The sequence below is a fragment of the Phoenix dactylifera genome, chromosome 4, assembly GCF_051530095.1.
Source record: "Phoenix dactylifera cultivar Ajwa chromosome 4, Ajwa_hap1_PhDact_Kaust_v1.1, whole genome shotgun sequence".
Taxonomy (NCBI): domain Eukaryota; kingdom Viridiplantae; phylum Streptophyta; class Magnoliopsida; order Arecales; family Arecaceae; genus Phoenix; species Phoenix dactylifera.
In genome coordinates, this window is record NC_143193.1 from 13928274 (window position 1) to 13938356 (window position 10083).

Sequence of the window (10083 nt, forward strand, 5' to 3'; positions counted from 1 at the left end):
GACATGTCCTCCTATCATCAGTTGGTCGATCTTATGGGACAATGCATCTACCTTGCTAGACAGGTCCATAGAATGACTTATTTCACAAATGGTCCCTTTTCTTTGAGAACTCGAAGGTACTTGACGAGAACAGGAAGCATGGTGGAGGGAGTTTTCATTAAGATTTTTAAATAATTGCCATGCTTCATGCTCATTTTGAAGCATGAAAGTCCCCCTGCATGCAGCATCGATCATCTGACGGTTTCGTTCAGTCAATCCATCATAAAAACATTGCACTAGTTGCCACTTAGGTATTTGATGATGAGGGCATTTACGGATTAGGTCCCTAAATCTCTCCCAAGTTTCATAAAATTCTTCTCCCTCAGTTTGGGAGAAGCTTGTAATGGCACGTCTAAACTGGTTCGTTCTTCCTATGAAAAAACATTTTTTAAGAAATTCTTGTTGCATTTGATCCCAAGAACGAATCGAGTTAGCTTCTAAAGAATTCAGCCATTGTTTGGCTCTATCTTTAAGGGAGAAAGGGAATAATTTAAGTTTCAGAGCATCATCAGTGAAGTTCTGAATCTTGACTGTGGTGCAAATCTCAAGAAATTCATCTAGGTGTTTATATGGTTCTTCGTTGGTGAGCTCATAAAAAGATGGGAGCATTTGTATCACACTAGACTTTATTTCGTATTGTACAGCTGCTACTTCAGGTAATCGAATATAAGATGGGAAGTGTAAATGGTGGGAGTAAAGTACTCCATCAGGAGTTTGGGTTGTTCTTCAGCCATCTCAAGAGGTGGGGATGATTCTATTGTTCTGATCTCAGCTCGAATATTTCTAAGGGTCCGTTCTATTTCAGGGTCAAAAGGTAATAGGTCACGTACTCTAGAACGACTCCCTTGCATACACTAGTACTTGATCAATCAAGCATGCAATAAAAGAAAAAAAACACATAAATCCTGGTATTTGTCCTAAAATCACTAGACAGCTCCTAACTGGTTTGAAGAGGGCACCTAAGCCTCCAATTCGGTCTAATGAACAGAGTTGACCAGGTAAGCTCCCAGGTAAGTGGAGGGGTCACGATGCATTCGCAAAGGTCCCACTTAAAACCCACTTGCCTCGAACAGATGAACTGTCTTCCTTATAGGGACAAAGCTTGCCTAGACATCAACTAAGCCACAGAGCGAAATTGGGGCAACTTTTGGTGATCTTCGTTCTATTGAGCTCGAATGTCCCTAGGAGCCAACGTCTAATTGATTTTAATTAAAGTGACACTATGTGAGATTGAGTTCACCTAAGTTGGGCAAGAGTCCGGTGATGAAATTCCGCTCTTATCTTGTTGGGGTGATTGCCCTTACTAAGTGTAGATTAATTGGTGTATGTGTATCAGTTATGCATTCACAATTTTGCTGAAATTAAAATCAAACAATCACCATAAATTTCAAGCTAATAATCAATTTAAACAAGAAAGGTTTAGAGGTTACTAAAGGAAATTTCTCCAGCAATTTTAAATTTTTTTAGGCAAACCTCTACAGCATTCCTTTTCCAGCTATTCTCCTTTTGATCATCTCAGATTTTTTCTTCGATTCCTGATCAAATAAGACCAAAAGAAAAATTTAAAAAAAAAATAGTAGGAGAGAAAAAGGAGATAAGAAAAGTAACAATAATAGAAAATAATTTTTTTGTATATATATTTTTTTTGAAAGTTTTTTTTAATTAATTAATTTTTTTTAATGATAGGAAAAATAACTATGCAAGCAATCCCCGGCAACGGTGCCAAAAATTGATTGGTTCTTTCAATTTTGAAAATAAACCATGCAATAGCACGTATCCTGTAGGATAGTGATTACGGGTGTCGGTCCACAGGGATCGGAGACAAGTTATTTTTCTTTTAAAAGTAAATTAAGAAGAAGAGTTTGCTAACTTAATTATACTAAATTAATCTATGAGTACGAATTGAAATTTATCAAAGTAGATAGATCTAGGGTTTGGAATCCACCGCGTAGCATTGCATTAGGGACTGTGTTCTTAATTTTTATCTTTTGGAGAGGCATGCAAATTGGCTACAAGCCTTTTAAAATAAAATCAAAAAAAGTTTTAGGAAGATCCATCTTCAGTATAGCATGAAGTGTCTACCTAAGTATGCTAATCTAGGATGCAGCACACCTCATCTTCCTAGGCATGGATCATCGTAGACTACTTTAGCAAATATGAATAGTAAATGGCATGCTCAAGGTTTAAACATCATAAAATAAATTTTCATTGAGAATGAGAATTTAAACAAACTCCAAAAAAAAAAAAAAAAGAAGAACTACAATGCCCTGATACATTACTAGGGCTTCATCCAGCCCTAGATTGGACGTCTAGCTGCGCATGGCTTCCGGACGACCTCCCATCTTCATATTAAAAACTTCAGCTCCCATTATTCATGAAATAACCCAAAGTATTCTCTCTCCCCCCTCCTTTTCTTTTCTTTTCTTTTCCCCTGAACAGAACGTCTCCCCTGTTCTTCAAACCATCCTTTCCGCCTCCCTCACCGATGGCCACCCTCCTCCTTTTATAGCTGTCCGGAGTGCTCGTTTGGGAAGGAAGAAGAGATCACGGCCGGCTGATTCCAGGGCGTGATGCCAGAAGGTAGATCGCGGACGAAGAGGATGAAGGGCCGCGGGATCAGCGGAATGGAGCTGGGGGGAATCTGGTCGCCGGCTGCACCGCGGGATGAGAGGAGATCTGGGAGATAGCTGGGTGCACGGAAGGCGGCCTGGTTCATCGCGTGATACGCTGGGAGCATACGTAGCTTGTCTCGGACACCCGGAATGGCAGCTGTGCGGAGGTGGGGATGCAGGCGGATGAAGAGGTGGAGGATCTGGTCGCCGGCTGCACCGTGTGGAGGATTGGAGCGTCGGCTATGACGCGTGACTGGAACAGGCAGGGGGGGTGCTCTGTGAGGTGGGATCACGAGAAGGCTAGATAACGGGAGGAAGGAGATAAACAGTGAAACAGTTTTAATATTTTTTTTATTTTATTATTATATTATTTCTCACTGTTCATATGAACAGTGTTTTTACGGGACACTGTTCATATGAACAGTGAATAAGTGATTCTTCCCGGAATTATTTTTATTTATTTTATTATATTCATTATTTCCCCTTTTTTTGTTTTAAATTTATAAATTTTATATGAAGGCCGGTAAGGAATTGGTTGGGAATTGACTTTGGGTTTGAGGTGGGTCATGATGGTTGACTTGCCCTTGAGCCCATTGTCATTTAAATTTAATTCTTGCTAAGCTGCTTCAGATCGAACTCGACCAGACAAGTCTAAAAACAGGACCGTGACCTAATAAAAAGGATTAATCAAACCTCTGCCCCATACAAAATTAATTATAACTTTCGATCGAATCAAGACCAAAACCCATTTAATTATAACCTTAGCTTGACTACAATTCTATCAGGTTACCAAACCAGGTCAACACAATCTCCTCCTTATATGTTTTCCTGTAATTTTCATGAAAGATTGCAAACAAGAGAGAGACAAGTTCAGAGTCTGATTTAAGAAAAGAATTATTTGCTTTTTACCATATTTTAAATTTATTTCAATGATCATTCAATTTCATGGTAAAATACGTATTTATCAGTTTAAGAACATTGATAAGTGCTATGGAAAGATAACTAAATTATAGATTATCAAGCACTTCTCAGAACACGCTGTCACTTGAGGAGCTTCTTGGATCTCTAATGACACATGAGCTCACAATGAAACAACACAGCGAAGAAGAATCCTCCCATAGGAAAAAGGTAATTGCCCTCAAGTCTACTTCTTCTAACAAAGATCTTTCTTGCAGTAGTAGTAGTGAAGAAGAAGACAATGAGGAGGATGAAGAAGAGGCACTTCTTGTGAGAAAATTTAGGAAGTTTATCAATAGAAAGAAAACATTCCACAAGAAAAGGTTCCCTTCAAGCTCCTTCCACAAGGACAAGGGTAAGGAGAAGGAAGGTGAGGGAATTGGATGCTATGAGTGCAAAAAGCCAGATCATTTCAGAGCCGACTGCCCCATATTAAAAAAGGAGGGCAGATTCAAGAAGAAGAAAGCCCTCTTCACTACTTGGACAGAATCCGACAACTCATCATCAGAAGAAGAACAAGAAGACAAGGCCAACATATGCCTTATGGCCAACGAGGATGAGGTAAGTATTGAAAATCGTTTAGATTTTATCTTTGAAAAATTGTATGATGCTTTTAATGAACTAATGGATGAATATAGGACAATAATCTTTAAAAACAAAGAATTGAAGCTAACTAATCAATCTTACAGTCATAAAAATGAAAAACTGATTAAGGATAAGGACTCTATTATCAAAGAAAATTTAGAACTTAAAACAAGCAACCAACTGTTAACTCAAAAAACTGATACCCTAATTAAAGATAAAGAAAGACTAACTAAGAAAATTCTAAACTTAAAAACAGTAATCATACTTTAAAAGATAATTCAATTAACAATGTTAAATCATTGAATGGAGAAAACTTGAGATTAGCTAAAGAACTTGAAAAATATAAATCTATTATTGAGAAGTTTACCTATAGCTCTGAAAAACTAGAAATGATTCTCAATAGTCAAAGAGCTGTGTTTAATAGAGCCGGGTTAGGGTATAAGCCTAAGAACAAACAGAAATTTCTTAAAAACTTTTTTGTAAAAGCTGGTGAAAATAAAGCTAAAGATGTAATCTATTTTTGTTGTAATAGAATAGGACATAAAGCTAATGTATGCAACTATAGAAAAGCAGAAGCTAAAAGAAAGATTAAAAAGGTTTGGGTTCCAAAAGGAACTAACATAGCTAACCTAGAAGGACCCAAGAAAACTTGGGTACCTAGGACTGCTTGATTTTCTTGTGTATAGGAGTGTCTTGCGGCCAAGCTCAATAAACACTGTTGGTACTTAGATATGAAAGAGTAGATGCCCTACAAGCCAATCACAATATGTATTGCGAAGGGTTTTTCTTTTGATTTGTCCAAATCATGTACATGACATTTAAATATGAATAAAGGCGTTATGTTTTATCATATGCTGTTGATTATATTTATGATAAACTCCTTAGATTAGGGCAATGGTTTTAAGACTATGATGAGATCATACTAGTGAGACTTAAAATCCTAAAATCCTAATCTTAAATATTCCCAGTCATTGGTACATTGAGTCGGGGATCAATGATTACCGGAAAGACTGGCATGTCTTATGTATGCTCGATGCAGAGGATGATTGATCTCACAATCATTTGTGTGGAGACACTAATACAAAGATATGGGTGCTCATTAGAAGAATGAGTTCACTGAATTGACCTACAAAGAGAAATCTTATGAAGTCTTACTTACATGTCAAAAGATGATTCTCTTAGTGGGAGTTGTGCAACTGATCCTTTGACCTGAGATCACCATGGTATCTTGTGCACATGAACCTATGTTTTGGTTTACACTCATTCATGACAATAAGTTATGTACGAGGTCTTCTGGATATGGTGGATTGTGTACGAAGATTATGAGTAGATCAACAAGGAATTAATCACTTCTAGTAAGAGAAGATAGCATCCTATTTATTCTAATCATATGATAATTCAGGAAGCCTTTGATCAAAGCAGAATGAAAATTAGAAAGAGTTTCTAATGTTTCATTATTTGAATTATCATTAAAAGATTGAGAAAAATATGAATATGAAATTGAGTTTGACATATATTCATACTCATATACATATTTGGGATGCAGTTTGATTAAAGGATTGAATTGCATGGTAACTTGCCACTGAAGGGTATTTTTGGTATTTCCACCAAATTCTATATTTTCCGGGTAGACATGACACGTTGCTAGACGTCAATCTTGTCTTATAGGTTTGATCGAATTAAAGAGTTTAATTCGATCACCAATTAGAAAGGATTCTAATTGTTAAGTTCGGGTTCGCGCAGTTTGGACTTAAATCGATTAGAAGAGTTCTAATCAAGTTGGGTCAACTCGCACTCACACCTATTGCTGGCTAAGTATGGAACCCAATGGGTCACACACAAGAAAACTTATCAAGGGTCTAATTGGATTAGATCATGTTTGCAAGATAAACATCCTAGCAGGTGTTGCAAACCTTAGCTCCTGATTCGAACTGGATTCGAATCTGATTCGAACTGGATTCGAATCTGATTCGAATTGAATTCGAATCTGATTCTTAATTGATCTAATTTGATTAGATCATATTCTAATATGGGTTAGCCAAGAGTTGGCTCCTAATTGGCTTGGTTTGAGTCTAATTGGATTAGATTTGATAAATCATTCATTTTTGACCGTTGGATCAACATTTGGATGAAGAGATGGATCAAATGGATGGCACCATGAATTGGAGCCATTGGATTTTCATCATAGGATGATGGGAGATCATGATGACGTGATGGATATCATTGGGAGGCGTGGAGATGAAAAATAGGTGAAGGAAAGAGAGAGAATACGTGAAGATTAAATGGATAAGGATGAACCATTTATTTGATCTTATCCATTCTCTCTCTTCTCTCTTCATCACGCCTAAGGGATATATGGCGCCTTCTTTCATGGCCTTTGGATCATCATCAACCCTTGATGAATGGATAAGGTTGGTTCCTATTTTTCTTGCGTGAGAAGAAGTGAAAAAAGGGAAGAGTACGGCGCATTTTCATGAAGAGGTGCTTAGGGAATCAAGCGCCACATCATAAGCGCTTGATCTTATCATAACCACTTTTGATACGCCTCTCCCTATTTTTGTGGCGCCTTCTCTCCTCTTATCACGCCCCATCTGAAGGATGTGTGGATGGGATGCATCCCCACGCCATCTATAAATAGGAATGCTCCCGGTGTTTTCTAATCATCGGAAATCAATCCAACTCTCTCTCTCTCATATCCCTTCTTTCTTACATTAGTTTCTTTCTTTCTAACATTGCTTCTAGTGTGTCCTAAGCCAAGACAAGGTGGTCTTCCTTAGGACAAAAGGATTAGAAGTGATTTTAGAAGGCTAAAGAAAAATAGAAAGGAAGGAAAGCAAGCCATTAGAGTTCTTTAGAAGAATTCTGCATTAAGGATCAAAAGTCTTTGGAGCTAAAGTCTTGATCAAGTTTTCGTGTGGATTACCATTGGAGGGCGGACACTTGGACGCCTCGTGGAGATTGTACACTTTGGATTAGCATTTGAGGTATTCTACTAATTCTGCATTTATTTTATATTATTTGATTGTAATCATTAAGGTGATCTAGGCTTAAAAGGGTTTCATGCATAGGGACTTTATTAAGAAAATTTTTAAAATCCCTAGCTTCCGCTGCCCATTATGACATGCTAGAACCCTACAGTGGTATCAGAGCTATCCTTAATTGGTTCAATCAAATAATAATGCATGATGTATGATTATTAATTTACTATGAGATAGTAATGTCATATGCTTAATGAAATGCTGAAATATATGATTCATATATGATATGATATGTAATAAAATGTCATGATATGAAATTTTCCATATGAAAATATGTTGAAGCATGTTAATTAGTTGCTTATGATTTATACATGCTATGAGATAGCTATGATGCATGATAGCTTATTTTAGATATGTTAAATATATGTTACAATTAAAGAATGTGCTAGAGACTAGTAAGCCCTCAATAAAAATTATATTAAGTCATAGTGTTAAAAAATTTTGAGCTAACCCATTCTAGAACAATTAATCTAATTGGTGTCTAAGGAAAGCACTAAAGGTGGTTACTTAATTAGGACCTTACTCTTTGAGTAAGGGGAGCCTCCCACCTGCTTACCTGGCCAATTGTTTGATTGTCTATTATGGATAAGCTTAATATTGATATAACACTATTGATAGCCTTCCTTCATGCCTCGATATTATTATGTCAAGATCCATGCTAGTTTGTTGTGCTAACACAAAACTTGCAATGGGGACTGATGTTATACTGTCTTGGTGCATTAAGATGCTTATGGCATATTTTAATATATTACCTTGTTGTGCAACCACAAGGGCAATATTATTCGAATATGACTATATGAAAATGAAGGGTTTGACTTAACTAAAATATTATTGTTTGTTGTGCTAACACAAGGCAATAAGTATTTTAAGAGGACAAGATAAAGTTGAGAATTGCATGAGATGCAATTGGAAAGAGTTTCCTACCTTTGAACTCATAAGAGTTTGTTGTGTAAACACAAGGCTTTTTATGATGAATTAGGATCTCAACCCTACTAAGAAAAATTATATTTTCACGTTTATCATAGGAGAGGGCTGTGATATTCGATAAAAATAGTAGGAGACAAATTAGATTAAAGTCCTTATCTAGTTGCAAACATGTCATCATGATTGGTCTGCTTATATTAGTTATGTTCTTGCATATGTAGAATTATTAAATGGCTTCACTTTCACTAAGAGGCATCTTAGATGCCAACAAGTTGACCGGACCAAATTCTGTGGACTGGTTGAGGAATTTAAAGATAGTACTCACTCAGGAGAAAATTTCCTATATACTTGAAACCCCTGATCTTGGAGATCTAGGGGATGATGCTACAGAAGAGGAGGTTGCCACACATAAGATGTGGAAAAATGACAGTTTGACTGTCAAATGTATCATACTTGCCTCTATGAGTAATGAATTACAGAGGCAACATGAAGGCATGGACACTCAATCCATACTTCTCAATCTAAAAGAGTTGTATGGAGAACAAAGCAGGACTGCTAGGTATGAGATATCTAAGCAGTTGTTCCGTGCTAGAATGAATAAAGGAACTCCAGTGCAAAACCATGTTCTTATGGTTATAGACTTAATCACTAGATTAAGTCAATTAGGTTTTGCTATGGATAGTGAGCTCAGTCAGGATTTGGTCCTGCAATCACTGCCTGATTCATTCTCTCAGTTTGTTGTGAACTTTCACATGAACAAGCTGAACACCTCCCTGCCCGAGCTGTTAAATATGCTCAAAACAGCTGAAGGCCATATTAAGAAGGATAAAGGTCCACTCCTTCTTATAGATGGCACTTCTAAAAGGAAATCGGGAAATAAGGGTTCTAAGAAACGATTGAACCCCAAGAGTAGCATCAAAAAGAAAAAAGGAAAGAAAAACTCCGGATCAAGTACCTGTTTTCATTGCGGCAAAGCTGGCCACTGGAAAAGGAATTGCAAGAGTTTTCTTGCAAGTATGAAGACCGATGCAAGAGTTGCATCAAAAGGTATGTTTATGTTACATGCCAACTTGTCATTAAGTTCTTCAAATTCAAATTCATGGGTATTGGATACCGGCTGTGGTTTTCACATTTGCAAATCTTTGCATGGACTACAGAAAATTAAAATTTTGAAGAAAGGTGACTTCGAGCTGTATGGCGCTGGAGGAGAGTCCATCCAGGCTGAAGCTGTTGGAACCTACAACTTGGAGTTACCTTCGGGAGAGCTCCTACAATTAGAAGATTGTTATTATATGCCCAAAATTATTAGAAATGTAATTTCCATTCCTTTGTTGTTAAAGAAAGGATTTGAAATTAATGGAAAGGGCAATGGTTGCTCTATTTATTTTTCTAATAAGCATCTTTGCAATGGCATTATGGAAAATGGTCTTCTTGTTTTATTACTTAATGACAATGTCTTTCATATTAATAAAAGCAATAAAAGAAAGAGAGAGGAAGTAAATAACACCCTTCTTTGGCATTGCCGACTTGGTCACATAAGTGAATCAAGAATCAACAAGTTATACAAAGAAGAGTTCTTTGATCCTTATGATTATGAATCATTAGGAACTTGTGAATCTTGTCTTATGGGTAAAATGACTAAGTCTCTATTCACTGGACATGGAGAAAGGGCAAGTGAGTTATTAGGACTTATACACACAGATGTATGTGGTCCTATGACAACTCCAGCTAGAGGTGGATACTCTTACTTCATCACATTCACTGATGATTTATCAAGGTTCGGATATGTGTATCTTATGAAACATAAATCCGAAGCTTTTGATAAGTTTAAAGAGTATCAAAGTATGGTTGAAAAACAAACCGGAAAGTGTATTAAAATCCTTCGATCTGATCGAGGAGGTGAATACCTTTTGTTGCTGGTGGTCCAA

General features: G+C 36.9%; 1 non-coding gene across 1 annotated transcript; it reads left to right on the top strand.

Annotated features, from left to right (window-relative positions):
- The first annotated feature begins 292 nt into the window (after nucleotides 1–292).
- LOC149753664 (small nucleolar RNA R71) lies at nucleotides 293–398 on the top strand. Its single transcript, XR_016409263.1, has one exon. It is a non-coding gene; the product is annotated as a small nucleolar RNA R71 (small nucleolar RNA).
- Nucleotides 399–10083: the final 9685 nt, after the last annotated feature.